We start from the raw sequence: 16383 nt of genomic DNA on the forward strand, positions 1-16383 counted from the left end.
TTGCAGTTATAAACAGTGCTTTAATCAAAAGCCTTGCTCATTGTGCTTTCTAGTGTCACAGTAGCCACCAAGCAATTGCGCAAAGCAGCAACAAAAATGTACTCCAAACCAAGTAATGAATGAGTAAGCCTTCCATACAATAGTCCTTTATTGCTGCATAATACTTGCATCTCCCCATTTCAAATTATTATAATAAGGAACTGCAGGTACACAAAAATTGCCCCAAAACATTAACACTGCTTTGTAAGACACCCCTGTCTCTTCTCAGTGGACTCTGGGTAATAATATGTGGTATTACTATGGTAAAGTCTTTTTTAATAAGAAAAAAATTACGTCCTTTCATGTCCTTGGTCTCTGGATTGGAAAGAAAAAGAAACTTGAAACTTTGAGCCGTGTGTGTGTGTGTGTGTGTGTGTGTGTACGCGCATGTGCATGCACAAAAGAAAGAGAGAATTAAAAATTAAATTAAAAGTGAGAATCTTGTTTGCATTTTCCTCGGGTTTTTTTTGTTGTTGTTGTTTATTGTGTAATTCATTAAATTAGCTGTTTGTATCCACAAGAGAACTGTACTTTTCTTGCTTTATTTTCTCGTTAAGTTGTCTTGGGATGCTATTTTTGACAGAGAAAACTGTTGTTCGCAATTCTAAAACACACTACAGCCTAGTGCTGATAGAATTATGGCCACAGGTTAATCCCTGAGAAGATAATGCAGAGCTGTTCTTTCATATGATAAAAAAGCCAACTCTCCCCCCAAATCATTGTAGGGCATGAAGTCCTTCAAATACTTTTCTTGTTCACCAATTAACATCTTTGCGTATTGAAAAAATTCTCAGTGGAAGCTTAAAGACATTATTAAAACAAAGCAGGAGCTTGGATTTTGTAATGTAAAGATTCTAGATAGACACATGAGAGTCTGAACGTGGAATAATTCTTAACTATTCACAATGAAAGGTCATTTGCTATGACATTGGAAATGTAATTTTCTTAAGGCTTTGATCCTTAATTGTTTTTTCCTTATCAACACCTGGAGGGTTCCCCAGGCCTGGCATACTTTAGAGTCTTCCTTTTACAACAACTACCCAAAATGTTCACAGCAGGTGATCTTAGAAATGTCTTGTTAAGAGGGAGAAGAGCCAGAGGGCCATTTCTCTGGGAGACAGTCTGCTGGGTTATGGGTTCAGGTCACAGCATGTCTTAGCAATGGGAAGGGATACAGGCTGACTGCAAGGTGAGAGAGCAGAGATAGAGACCCAGATTTTCTTGAAAGCCAGTGGAGCCATGTAGCTACTGGAAAAATAAGATGACACTCCAGGAACGGCTTCTGTTGACATTCCATTTATACCTTCACTGCCCTAAGGTCCATGGTAAACTCTGTGATGTCCAAGTAATTGGAATTTGCTGAACAAAGCCTCTCTCCTGATACCCAGCTTCACAGTAACAACAACTATTTAAAAAAAAAAAAACCTGACAGCAAACCTTGTTATTATTTAAGACTTAACGGGATGTCAACAGCATGCTTGGTGCTGTGAAAAATGAGGACTACAGTACTGCGATTGCTTGATGAGTTAATGTTGTCAAGTAAACAGTGACAGTCACAGCCTTTAGGTTATCCCCATGAAAGGGACAGGACAAATCTGCTGAATTTAGTGATTTGTTTTGCTTTGTCTCTCTGCTCTTTCAGTGTTCTTCTCAGATGTCTCATATCTCACAGCTCAGTGTTTGTCAGACTTGGCTATATATTGGAATCATATCCAGTGAGCTTTTAAAAATAACATGACTCTTGCTTCTCATGCTCAAAGACACTGAGCTAATATAGATCTAGGGTGTATTTTGGACAGCAGAATTTTTAAATTCCCCCTACATAATTCCCATTTGCTGCTAAGGTTGTGGGCCACTTTTGTGAATTTGTTATTATTGTTCGTTTATTTTAAAATCAACTGCCTCTGACAGCACCACAGTTAAAACAACTTTGGTCCCTAGTCTCATTTTTCTCCCCTTTTCTTTGTGTCTTTCGCAAAACAAAACAAAACAAGGAAATTAACCTTACTATCCAACCCCACTTCTGCCATAATATTAATGGAAGGGGGTTCTTACTCCTCTCTCATGTGGCATGTGCATTTTAACTGATGTCTTCTGTTGACAATGTCTGATTTCTATTCAATGCTGGGGGTCTAATGATACAGATTTTAACTGAATTACTTAGTAATAAGTCTCTACTTGTGAGTCATATTCCAGCCCTCGGTCTGTTTGCTTAGAACAGATAGATAAGAGAGACCTCTGTTAAAGTCTGCATGTTACGCTTCTCAACCAGCTTCAGGTTCTTGTTCTGGATTAGAGGGTCTCCTTCCTGTACCCAGATCCTTTATACAGACCCAGAGAGTCCGGGTGGAGTTGTATCTGCTCCTTTGCCCACCCTGTATCCCTCTTCCGTTTCTTCTATCATCCAAAGAGGATACTGGATCATGTGTAGGCTCTGGGATGCCATCCCGTAAGTAGCTCTCATGTTGGGGTGTGGACCGTATACATACCAAATGTAAACTAAGTCTAACTCATGTTTCAAGAGTAGGTTAGTGTTTTAGTTATCTATTGCTGTATAACAAATTATCCCACAACTTAGCAGCTGTATCAAAGAGATCATGATGGCATCCTAAAGCTACATTATGGTTCCTCCAATAAGAGAGGATTTTTGAGAACTTTGTCTCATACCATAGGGACTTTTTTTGGTCATTGTTGTTTTTCTATCATTTAATTTTTTAACTACTTAAAAAAAGAGCTTTATTTGGGCATAATGGACAAGTAATAAACTGCACATTTTAAAACTTACAAACTGATTATTTTTGACATATGTTTATATCCATCAACTGATCACTAAAATCAACAGAGTGCATATATCCATCATCCTTACAAGTTTTCTGGTGGTCTTTTGTAATCGCTTCCTCTCATCCTTCCTTGGCCACCCCATCCCTAAGCAACCACTGATCTCCTTTCAGTCACTATAGATTAGTTTGCATTTTCTACAGCAGAGTGTCTCAACCTCAGCACTACTGACATTTTGGACCAGATAATTCTTTGTTGAGAGGGCTGTTATCTGCACTGCAGGCGGTTGATCAGCATCCCTGGTCTCTCCACACCAGCTGTGTGTGTAGTACCCCTGCCCCAGTTACAACCACCAGAAATGTAACCAGACATTGCCTAATGTCTCCTAGGGGCAAAACTGGCCCTGATGGAGAACCACTGTTCTAGGGTTTTATATGAATGAAATCCCATGGTATATACATACACTTCCTTGTCTGGCTTCATTCCCTCAGCATCATTATTTTGAGAGTTATCCCATAGGGATCTTTTTCATCAGGCCCCTGATCAGAAGAGTCTCTGAGAGTGAATGTTCTGTTGTCAAAGCAGGTGGTATGTGGAGTACTAGTCAATGCAGGGGTCAAAAGTCTTGGGTTGGAGCCTAGCATTTTTACTCACTAGCTATTCTATATTAATGACATGAAAATATTTGTATATTTCAGTTTGCAAGATTACCATGAGCATCAAGTCTGAGCTGTCTAGCATTAAAGTACCAGTATTTGCATTCATTTTGCAGAGTCTATGAAAATATAAAGTACATGTTTATCAAATTATCTAAACCGTGTCATCCAATTTACATTTTTTATAGAGTCCTTGCATCTACAGTGTTCTATGTACTGTTGACACACAAATTAGTTTGTTTCCAAAGAGCCCACAAGACACTGTGGTTAAAGGAAACAGTAGGATAGAGAAATATGGATGAGGGTCAGAGGCGGCAGAGAGGACAGTGACGGAGTCATTCAGGGAAGCATTGGTGCAAAAAAGATTCCCAGGAGTAGGTAAAATCTGGGCTGGGATTTGAAGAATGAGTGGGATCTTCTTGAGCGGACACTGGAGAAGGGAATTCCATTAGAATGATAAACATGCAAGCAAGGAGGGATAAAATAGCATGGTATATTTGGAGAATCAAAGTAGCATGGCATCACAATAGTATGAAACGAGATTGAATCCGAATGGTGGGATATGAGCAAAAGCAAGAGTAAACCGAGGAGACAACATTTTTTCTTACTGATGACTTTATAAATGATGGGAAGCTCGCAAAGTGCTTTAAGCAAGAAACACAAACTGGTTAGTATTTTGGAAAGATCGCTTTGCTACTGGTGTGGAGAATTGATTTAATGCCTGTTCTCATTACTGAAGTGAAGGGATTTCTACTTCATCAATATTTTATTGTTTCATTGTCATAAATTAACATTGATTTGTGCAATGATGTTTCATTACTAAGTGGCAAAAAACGACTTCTTAGAGAAGGAATTCCTTAACATAATTTCAGTGTAAAGAGCCAGATAAATATGAACTTTTTTTTTCTTTTTCTTAATGGGGTTTTAGTTTAGTAATGACACTTTGAAACTACTCTCTGCCCACATGAAAACATTAAAAGTTCCCAGTGGCTGAGGGGGCAGCAGGAGCAGGAGACACGATGAGCAAGACAGCTCCAGATGTGGCGAGCAATGGGCAGCCTCCTCTAGGGAGAGGGAAGGGGACACGTTGCCCTTTAGAAATGAGACTCACAGCCTATTTTGTACCAAAGAAGGAAACTGGATTCACAAGCCATGAAACTCTGTGTCAGTTTCCAAAAGAGAATATTCTCAACTAATGGAGATCATTGATATTTTCTCCTGCAGGCCAGATACTGAGATCCTTTTATAAATCTGCAATGTTTTCTTGTCCTGGAGAAACACTGTGACCCTTTATGGATCCTAAATGTCCTCTTGTACAATCCTGTGACCTCCTTCTGAGGTTTGTTACTGGTACCCTTTTCATAAAGCCTTTGTCTACTGTGCTAACTTGAATACGCACTGCACCCTTTCCTTTCCTATTGGATGCCATGATTTCTCATTTTTTTAACTGAGTATCATGTCACCCCCCATCTGATGGCCACAAAGCAAATCCTGAAGGATCTTAGATTGTGTTCATGTACCAACCAAAGTCTGTCATGTTGATGTGTTAGGGAACTGGATATGTTGGTTGGTTCGTTCATTGAGTGTCCTTACTTCATGCAGGGCAGTTCTTACACACAGCAGAGTCCTGTTTTTATAGTCTGAGCCTGAACTGGTTTTTTCTACAGTGGTACTGATTGGGCATAGTGTGAGTGGGAACCTTCATTCTCCTGGAATGGAAAACTGGTTATCGGAAAACTTAAGACCAGGGGATGGAAATTAGGATGTGAGGAAAAGAAAAAAAAGCACCCTGGGTATGAAGGAATGAAACTTAGCCAGGCTGGAATCCTAGGCTTGCTGAGGAATGTTGCGGGAAACTTGACTTTTTAAAAATCAGTCTCCCTGACAGTAAACACTTAGTGAAAAAAAAAAATACCTACGCTCATGTTGCATTATTTCTTTGCACCTGTTGAGTGTATAAACCAAGATTCTACCATAGGCAGGTTGAGAAGAGGCCATGAGGATATAAAACTTCCCCAAGAAAATGCAAAAGTGAGCTTATATGCCCAGCAGGATGCTCGCTCTAGGAAGATGGGTAGGTGGTATTTCCACCTATTATTCCCGTGGAGGAACTTTGGAGACCTGGAAAGCTCTTTCTCCATTCAGGAGCCCATAATTTTGTCTATATATTTTGGAATATGTGCTGTTAAAGGACCTCTCAAGCCTCTAACCATGATTACAGCTACCTTCTATTAATCATGTCACCATTCTGTTGAAACACACATGCACATGTCATATGAAGTCTACAGGAAAAAATGGTGCTCAGGGAAAATGGAAAAGATAGGGGAGTGCAAACAAGAAAACGTGATAAATGTCTTCAAATATTTGATAGGTTATTATGAGCTATGAGGATTAGATTGTTCTCTGTAGTTTCCAGTAGTAGAACTAGGACCAGAGGCAGAACCTGGGTCAAGATCTTTGGGGAAAAAGGAAGACTTTTGTATATTAAGCAATTAAAGCTGATCACAGGCACTTTTCACCATTGGGTGAATCCAGGTAGAGGCCTAAGGACATCCTGTTAGGTACCAGGGAGCTTTCAAAATTGAGTCAGACTAGGTATCTTGTATGTCTCTTGGAAAACGAATATTCTAGCTTTCAAACGATATGATAAGCTCAATGTCAAGATTGTGAGCTATCATCTTCATATAACTTTTGTATTATTGGAGGTAATCGAGGCACCACTCATATTTGTTTGCATAATGAGATGTCTTCATTTCTTTTCTGTGACTGTTATTTTTTTTGTGTTCAGTAGCTATTTTAATTTGTTCTTTTCTTTATTTCTTCATTCAATCACATATTCAACAAATACTGTTGAGTTTCTCATCTGTAGTGTTAGAGATTGTGCTAAGGACCTAAAAATGAAAAAGACAGTGTACCTGCTTTGTCCTCATGGAGATATGAGTCTACGCTCAGCTGCTATCCAGTTTGGAGCTTTACCCTTAAATGTATGTGATGCTTTTAGGTTTTTTAATTGGTTGTTTAGACACTTAAAATACAGTGTTATCCATTCAACCTGATGGTTTCAAGCAAGGATGAACTGAAAACAAATGTTCCAAGACTTAAGTGAGAAGGCATTTGAGAGATACTGTTCAGTGGCATATTTAAATACTTTCTCCTTAACCATGACTGATGGTGGTTGAACTTGGTTGAACTTGTTGACGGTCAGTGCTTAAGGGCACAGGCTCTGGGTTCAAACAGCGGGGTTCAAATTCTGCTTGTTTCATTTATTGGCTGTGAAACTCTGCTACCTAATCTTCCGGTGTCTTGATCTTTCATCTGGAAAAGGAAATTATAATAGAACCTACCAATGAGGATTCTTATGCACAACAGAAATAATGTGTGTAAACTGCTACCACAAGTCTTCAGGGCAAATCAATAGAAACAAAAAGTAGTTTAGCGGTTATCTGGGTCTGGAGGGAGGGAGAATGGTGAGTGACTGATAATAGACTTTTTTTTTTTTGAAAAATGGAACTATTCTATAATAGGATTATGGTGATAGGTGTACAACTTTGTAAATATACTGAAAATCATGGTATTGTACAATTTAAATAGATAAGCTTATGGCATGCAAATTATATCTCAAAAAAGTTGTTAGAAACAAGAACATCCACACCACCGCCTTACTTTTCCATTTAACACATCTTAGAATGTTTTTTAAGACACACCGCCGCCTTACTTTTTCACTTAACACATCTTAGAGTGTTTTTTCCTTTAAGAATATATAAAGCTGCCTATGTTTTTAAATGGTTATGTAATATTCCAAATTATGGGATAGTTGATTTTTTTCCTGTAATTCAAATTTATATCACAGAGTTTCCTGAAGTTAAAAAGAGCCTGGTTCTTAGCCTGTCCATATCCTACAAATAACCACAGTTAGCAGATGAGAAGCATTTGGAACGGAGACAGCAGAACATTAGGGAAAAGATGTGAATAGGTTTTGTCTCTGTTGAGGAGGCCGGGTGCACCAGGGAAGAGGCAGAATGGCTGCGGGATGCTCACTGCTGTCTGAAAACCTTTCCTTGTCAGATCCCATAGTTTTCCAGGTATTATAAGTGGACCACCAGGCCTGCCCTCCATATAATGAACATCAGAGTAAACTCAATGCACCTGTGTGGCTGGTGCTTTTGTTTTTTGATTAGACCTGCTTTGCATTTCTTTGTGGAAGTCTATAGGTTTTGAATATTTTATATCTTACTGTAATATTTTTGCTTCCTTTCGTATCTCGGGTCTGCAAGTTTATTTTTATTCATAATTGATCTCCTTGGAGGTGGTAACCTTTCTTTAAAAATATTTAGAAATACATTTTGCTGTTGGCTTCTGATAAGTCCTTTTATCAGATTAATGATGTTTTCGTCTATTTCTTGATGAGTAATTTTTCTTAAAAATCAGGAATGGATGTGGAGTTTTACCCAGTTTTGGGAGATATGCATCATAACAGTTGCCTATGTATTTATTTTTCTCCTTTAATCTGTTCATGTGATGAATTGCATTAGTGCATTTCCTAATCTATTTTCAGTCATTCATTTGGCATTCATTTCACACATATTTATTTAGTGCCTTCCACATGGCAGATGCTGTTCTGAGCACCAGTGATACAGTAATAAGCAAAACAGACATTTTTCTTTAAAAACATTGCTAAATGCAATCTGCTAACATTTAACTTTTTCTTGCTTTTAGATTTTAGATCCTATCTCAAGAAATACTCAAATATACAAAGATGTATTATAAAGGATGGTTATTATTACATTGTTTTGAAGTGTTAATATGTCCATTTATAGGAGAATGTTGACATATATTTCAGTTTCTCCACAGTATAGAATAATATATAGTAGTTCAAAAGAACCGGGTAGCTTAGTACATACAAATATGGAAAGATTAAACAAGATCAAGTTGCAGGATTTATGTATATGCAGTAGCAAGTTATTTTTGTAAAAATGAAAAAATACCCTCTGTGTATGTTCATAGTTTCTATAGGCATGAAAAATAACTGGAAGAACATGAAACAACAAACTATTAAAAATGGGGGAAGGGGAATAGCTCAGTGGTAGGGTGTGTGCTTAGCATGCACAAGGTCCTGGGTTCAATCCCCAGTACCTCCAAAAATAAATTATTTTAGGATATAGGGTGAGAGGTGGGGAGCATGAGGACAGATTTTCATTTTTCCATGTATAAGTTTCATATTGCTTGAATTTTTTATTTTTATTTTTTACAACGAGCAGGTATTATTGTAACTACAAAAGGAGAACAGTGAATGGTAGAGCTTAAGGGCTGGGAGGAGAGGGTCACTTTAAATATGACTCCATGGTTAGTGCCCAACTGCAAGCAGCTGAACCATCATAGCCAGTTTTAGGCAGAATGGGTTATTATTATTTTTTTTTCACTATGTGTAAGATGGCTCGCAACGTTACAGGAAAAGAGGAAGGAACAGGTCGTGGGAGGCTTTTCCAGGAACAACTCCAGAATCACACTGCCTCCCTTGTGATCGGGGCAGTTAGCACCACTGCTGTAGGAAGCGGCGGCGTCAGGAAGCTGGGGCTGGGGCGGAGGAAACATCCCCTGCCCCACAGCCTGCTTCCCTTCCCACTTCCCTTCCCACTCAACCCACTTTCACAGTCTAGCCTCGTGTGAGGGTGTCTGCTGGGCGGAACCTAAGTCTCCTCTGGAACCCTAGCAAAGGAGTCTAAAAATATAATTTTCAGCTTTCCAAACCCTGCATTGTCAGAAGATGTAACAGAAAGGGGCTGGAGTGGGTATTAAGCAGGCAAGCCACACACAGTCTTTGCCACAGTGAGCAACTAGCACGTAGCTTTTCAAATAAAATAAATGGCTATTTTCCCACAAAGGCTGGGAAGGTCATCTATTCATTGGCAAAATCTTCTTTTGCATTATATAAAAATATATATTTATTATAGAAAAATGAAAAAATAAGTAAGCACAGATCATCAAAAGGTAAATAAAACGTCTGAAATCTCACCATCCAATGTTAATATTTTGGTGTATGACCTTTCAAACACCTACGTACAAAATCCCCCCTTCCTCGTGACACATAGTTAAAAAGAGTCATATCACACATCGACAGACTCTGTTTTAAATGTGTAGCAAAGCTTAATGTAATGTTTAAAAAGTAAAGTTAATTAAAAATCATAAAACACGTATTGACTTAATAACTTAATTTAAAAACTCATTGAAGTAATAGACACTGAGTTTTTAAAAAAATTAAATTCGCTTTTAAATCACTTTCATCAAGTCAAAAATAGGCTATCTTTTCTTCAGTTTTAATGAACTCTAATTTTCAACTTAATCAGGGTTTGTTTTTAATTAACCTTTTTTTTTTTTAATTTGAAGAAGATCTCCCTGAATATCTTGCTTCCCCCAGTATTGGAGGGGAAATTCTGGACACTGTCCAATTTTAAAATAATGTAAAGAACTACCTAGATCAGTCATTAACCATCCACATGACCTACGCAAGCCATGGAACTTCTCTGTATCTTTGTTTCAATGTTTGTAGAGTGAAGAGGTTGAACTACCCTCTCAGGTTCAGAGGTGAGAGACTGGATGTTCTCTGAAGAAATTTCCATCCGTGGGTAAGCGTTTCAGTCTGTGGAATCCTGGCTTTGATTTCCAGGCCTGCTTTTTATAGACGAGGTGACCTTGAGCTCATTATGAACTGCTGAATGCCTGAGTATATATATCTGAGCACTGAGATGAAAAGTAGTTTCTGTTTACTTCCTGGAGTTTGACAAGGGCCGCCAGCTCCCTTGCAGCAAATGTCCTATATACATATTCTAACTAATTAAAGTAAGGACAGTAAGTAATGTAGTCCAAGAGCTAACTAATCAGGGCTCTTTAATTTCAGTGTAGATCTTAATCTTGAGATGGCTCTGCGAGATGTAAAGATAACAACGACAAAATTTTAAGATAACCAAGAGCCCGGGAATTTATTTCAGATAATGAACGGATTAGTCGACCACTCCAAAGGAAGAGTTTACCTAGCAACATGTATCACTCTATCTGTAAGAGTACCAAACTAGTGACTTATATTCCACATATCCACACATATCTGGAAAGGCTTATACAATTTAAATGTGGTTATCTCTGGGATGGAATTCAGTGATTTTTCTGAATTATCCAAATTGTTAATTATTTACCTTTGATGAGCAGATGAATTTTTGTATCTGGGAAAAATACAATCAAGTGGGTTTTTAAAATCTGTGTTTTAATGAAAGTTGTCCATTGTTGTGTATATTCTGAGGCAGCAGCAGGCAGTAACAAGGGAAGAAAGAGAATATACATATTAAATTATTCTCCCTGTTAAGAGAAAGGGAGAGAGAGCTATAGAGTCAATGAGTAGAGTTCCAGGTCTTTTTAGTCATTCGTGACTCTAACTTCTCACCTGTCAGATGATCTTAACCTTTCACCTAGTTTTAGATATAGCTGCAGGAATCAATGTTGTCCTTTGCTCAAAACTCATTTCCTCAGTTAGATTTTCCCATCTTTTAGTAGGTGAAGAACCTGACTCATTCACACTCTCCTCGTTTTCCTCATTCAGCAGTCCTTTAACCCCACCCTTGTAGCACTCGCAGACATGGGTGCTGGGATGGCCGAAGGAGCAGGGAGACCCCATCCAGGAGGAGGCTGTCTGCAGAGGTCACCGGGGCTATTTCCATAGACCCTTGTTTCTCACTGTTTCCAGTCCGTCTCCCTAACCATTTCAGTCTTCTTTCCATTGTTTTCTGAAGCACAGTCACTAGTATAGGAAAAAGACAAAACAAAACAAAACCAAAAAAACAACCACCACCACCTACCAACCACACACACACACACACACACACACACACACACACACACACACACACACACACACACACACACACACACACACACACACACACACACACACACACACACACACACACACACACACACACACACACACACACACACACACACACACACACACACACACACATATCCTCCAAGGTCTCGAGGTGGATTTTCAAGGACTTCTTGTCTGGGACCCAATCTATCCTTCCAGACTATTCTTCCTTCTTTCTACAACCCTGTCTTTTCCTGCTCTTTGCTTCTGCTCTTGCTAGTTCCTCGGACTGTGCTTCTCCATCACCTCCACACATCCACATCCTTGTCATTTATTAGGGTTCTGCTCAAACCTCAGAAGCTGTCCCCAGTCCCTTCCTTGAAATACTCTATGCTTTCCTCTCAGCTCCGTAACACTCCATCTTCTCTTCTCTTAGGCCCTTGCTACCTTCCACAGTGTATTGTGGGTATCTGTGCTCTCTGGGAGCCCAGCCATAAATACTCTGTCTCTGATCTGACTTGGTATTTTCTACTGTAGGCTTGTAATAAATATGTGCTATGAAAGAATTGGATCCAATATTGTTTCTGGGTTAGATCCCACCAGGGTAGCTATTCAGTGGATGCCTATTGAGCTTTATGAAAAAAAAAATTAACTTCCCCAGGCCACAGAATCACCATTTAGTACACGAGGGATATAATTTATTAAATGATCCAGACTTAGTCATTTTCTTGAAGATGAATTGACCATGGTTAACACTACACTGTCTTTTGTGGGGATTGGGAGCTCTTCCTTGTTTCTAGCCCCTGAATCCACATGGATGTCTCTGAAGCTAGAAAATGGTAAAGTTGTTTATCATGGTTTTTGAAATTACAGGCAATGGAATAAATTTTAAACTTCTTATCACATTTTGCCCACTTTTTCTTCTCTGCCTCTTGCCCCTCTGATTTATTTGTTTATACCTTTCTTTCTCATACAGGTTGGCTCTAGGCTATTTTTTAGAGTGAGTCCGTTGGGGCAGCCGCCAACCTCTATTAATGACAACCTGCGAGTGCTTGAGGAGGTGGGTGGGAGTTGGGAGTTGGTGAGAAAGAGGCAGAGAAGGCTTTTTTTTTTTTTCCTAGGGAAGGGGTCATTTCATCAAGGACAGTGGAAGACCAGATTGCCCCCGCCCCAGGTTGTGTAGGCCATCCACTCCATCTTATACAGATACCCTGAATCCATGAGTGTGACCCCAAATAACAGATGACCATGAAATGAACAATACAGAATTTCTCTACTCAGAAGCGTGATGCTTCAGAATAGAAGATTAATTCAGATAGGGAATTTAAAGAGAGTAACATTTCTTGAACAACTGGGTTTCTAAGCTGAAATTTGGACCCGTTACATATAAATCATACATGTCACTTTCAAATAATTTTGTTTGTTTATCCTGAGTCTGATAAATTCTGGTGTCCCTAATCAAGTTGATTTTCTAGACTGAAGAGCTTTGATTAAATCCCTAGATAATGGCGACTTCACCAGAGATGTGCTATACTTTTTTTTTAATTGAAGTATAGTTGATATACAATGTTACTTTCAGGTATATAGCAAAGTGATTCAGTTATGCATATGCATACAGATATATTTTTTTTTCTTTTCAGATTTTTTTCCATTATATGTTATTACAAGAAAATGAATATAGTTCCCTGTGCTATACAGTAAGCCCTTGTTGTTTATCTATCTTATGTATAATAATGTGTGTCTGTTAATCCCCAAACCCTAATTTATCCCTCCCCTCCTTTCCCCTTTGGTAACCACAATTTTTTCCCTATGTCCTTGAGTCTGTTTTTGGTTTGTAAATAGAATTTGTATCTTTTTTTTTTTTTAGAGTCCACATATAAGTGATATCATATTATATTTGTCTTTCTCTGACTTACTTCACTCAATATGATAATCTCTTGGCATATATATATATGTGTATATATATATATATATATATATATATATATACCCAGTCAGACCTAAGAAGACATCCAGGTGACCAATAATCACATGAAAAGATATTCAGTATTGCTAATTATTAGAGAGTTGTGCTATTCTTGAAGTCTTCCCTTCGTAAACCTTTGACTTTATTACCATGACTCTTTATGCTACAGGAAATATTGATGGGGAGACTGGAGGAGTGGCCTTGATGTGGGCCTGGTGATATGTTTTAGAGGTGGTTTGTTTTGGTTCTGTATGTGGCAAAATTCGAAAAGAAGCTTGTAAATATTTGTATAATTATAAATTTCAAGGGAATGATTCTATATTTTAGTTAAAAGTAATATTTAAAATTTGTATTAAATATATGTAACTGCTGTCAAATTGTTTTGATGAAATTAGCCCTGGATATTCTTAAAAAATACTCATTTTTTTCTCTATGAATGAAATAGTTCACATAAATGTAGGAAATTTTTCTGAAAAAAGAGAAGAACACGCAGAAGAAAATAATGCAGCAATATGGTTTAAAATGGTACATTAAGAAAAGTCATTGAGTTTCAGCAGAAACTTGAAAGGCTAAGAATAATACAATAGGTTTCATATACCTCCCCCTCCCTCACTGAACAGTGAGATGCAGACCACCTGTGCAGGATGCACTGCGCGATGGAGGAACTGGTCAGAGTGATCTCCCACGTGAAGAGCACTGAAGAGGTGAGTTGCTTCTTCCTCCCCTCAGCCCAGTGAGATGAGAGGTTTCAGAAGACCTACTTGGAGGACTTGACAATTATCGCCTGGAATCTGGTGAACTCAGAAGTGGGGCCTGATTCTTTCCAGGAGAAATCCTAAAGAAAAAGACTAACCAGGGATGCTGGGAGTGAGCTACGCTTTCTTTGAATGGAGGACAAAGGTTATTCCTTTCTTGGAGACCAGACCCCATTAGAAGGAGGAGCCTGGGGTTATATTAAAATAGACCCTGTCCAGAGCACTATGTGAAAGGACAGTAGAACCCCAACCTGGCTGTGGCATGCTGGAAGTCCCCGGCCAAGGGGATGTCAGAGGAGAGGCATTGAGGCTGGACAGGGAACTATAATCAGGGCTGCCCAGGGATGGATGTCTGAGGAATTTGCAGAAGGGATCCCTATAAAGGAAACAGTCAATACTCGGCTGCCATTTCCAGGGCACCAACCCCAGATTATGAGTGAGTCGTTCAGGAAGACCCTTCACTGTGCCTTTACCTCTCCTCACCGTTCACCCACAACCAGCCCCCAAGAGGCACACATTTCAGCCAGCAGGATGTGGGGGATGCGAAGAGAGAAGCTGAGCCGCCATCCCTTTTCCCCTGTGCGTCCAGGTCTAAAGTGGGGCCAACATTACTGCTCGTTATATGTAAAGAGATTCAGTGGATACAGATTTGGAGTTTTACTATTATACCTGCCTGGGATCGTGTGATTCTCAGATTGGATCAGACTTTTTATTATCCAGAAAAAAGACTATTTCTTTATTATTTAAGAGTCACCATGAAAAAATAGGGGAACTCTGTGAAATTTCCTCCAAGGACAGGGCATAGCAAATTCATAGAGTGGATTCATAAAAGCAGTACTGAGAAAACGGGGTTGGTCTCTGCTTGCTCTTGTACTAACATCACCTGATATAATGACCATCCACAGATAACCGGTGCATCTCAGTTTCTTCCCCTCCAGCCTTTTTTCTTTGCCTCCATACATTTTGTAAACATAAATTGGGATCATATTCTGTTGGGTAGTTATGTTGCTCATCTATTTTCCCTAGTCCTTCACTAAAGTCTTAAAGAAGGAAGTTAGACAACAGCAAAATCCTTAAAAAAAAATTGGGGTGAATCTGGGAGAAGTAAGGCTCTTTAATGCAGTCAGTTTTCTGTAAAGGTCAAGACAACTGTGTAACTGTAGAATGACTATCATTAAGGACTGTGTGGTGCTTTGCAAATCTTGCTGCAGTTTGTTGACACAAGTGAGTGTTGCAGCATCTGAGAGTTTTCCACTCCATTTCAGTCTGTGTAGAAGCCAGAGTGTGTGAGTCCCTGGTCTGTCCCCTGCGCCACGAGTCATCAGTCTCTGCTGAAGTATCAGAAACACCTGGTAATTGCAGCGAGACAATAATCTTGGCACTATTTCATTAATTATGTCTCCTTCCCAGCTGGTGTTTTTATTTCCTGAATGTTTTTTTCCTTCCCTGTGTAGACTTCATGCCCCTTGGGCAGGGACCACATTTTCCATTTTGTCTTGCCTTGTGCTACTGCCTAACAAATGCTGAAATATAATTTAAAAAATGGATTTGATTCACTTAGGATTCATCTACAGAGACTGGCAGTGCCACAGGTACTTTTCAGGCTTGTGTCCTGCAAAGATAACGTGCTCCGAAGTTTTAGTTTTTCTAGCACCTTCTCTTGTCAGGAGCACACGGGTGAAGGATTCATAACTTTTTTATAGTTGAGAAAGCCCGATATCATAATCAGAAGGGACTAGTCCCTTTCAACTAGGGTGTGGCAGATGACTGGTGAAGCTGCTTTTTTTTTCTCTCTATCATAGTTGCAAATTGACAGCCTATGACAGTCTTGTCTTCTTTGGTTTATATTTTTTTTAAAGTTGAATTAATTATTAACATATACAAATCAAGAGACTCACATAAATATTGAAAATAAAATAAAACAAAAACTGCTGGCAACTGAAGGCCCATTTTCCTGCATGACAACAATCAACTGAGTAGCTCTTTGGCTTTTGGAGAGGGTATGCAAACTCCATAATGCTGCAGGCTCCACTTCTCCCTAAGGTGTTGCTAACTTTGTGGCAATATGTGATCCGTCATTTAACATTGCTTGCATTTTTTTCTATACTCAGCCTACTTCAGTCATTCAGAGAGCTTGCCTTGTGCCTGTAAGCATTTTAATTTTCTAAGTCCTGCTCTTACTGGCATGTCTTTCTGATCTGCTTATTTGGCAATTATGAGGTGCCAACCCAGGTATCTAACCAATCATTGGCATCATTAAATGGTGCTGCTCGACAACCCTTAAGGTAATATCACAGAAAGGCTTATTTTCAAAGAAGTATTAGGCAAGGATTT

The 16383-nt window shown here is 39.0% G+C and overlaps 1 long non-coding RNA gene across 4 annotated transcripts in view; it reads left to right on the forward strand.

Moving 5' to 3' along the window:
* LOC140696433 (uncharacterized) overlaps positions 1-16383 on the forward strand; it is a 260788-nt gene that overhangs the window by 44834 nt on the left and 199571 nt on the right. For 2 of the 4 annotated variants that reach the window (XR_012072763.1, XR_012072764.1), the window contains exon 2: positions 10021-10096. The exons of 1 other annotated variant lie outside the window; for it this stretch is intronic. This is a non-coding gene — a long non-coding RNA (uncharacterized lncRNA). Of the gene's footprint in view, positions 1-10020; positions 10097-13922; positions 13999-16383 lie in introns of those variants that run through there. One more of the 4 variants, XR_012072766.1, reaches the window with a different exon arrangement.

This window comes from Vicugna pacos, chromosome 5, assembly GCF_048564905.1.
Source record: "Vicugna pacos chromosome 5, VicPac4, whole genome shotgun sequence".
NCBI lineage: Eukaryota > Metazoa > Chordata > Mammalia > Artiodactyla > Camelidae > Vicugna > Vicugna pacos.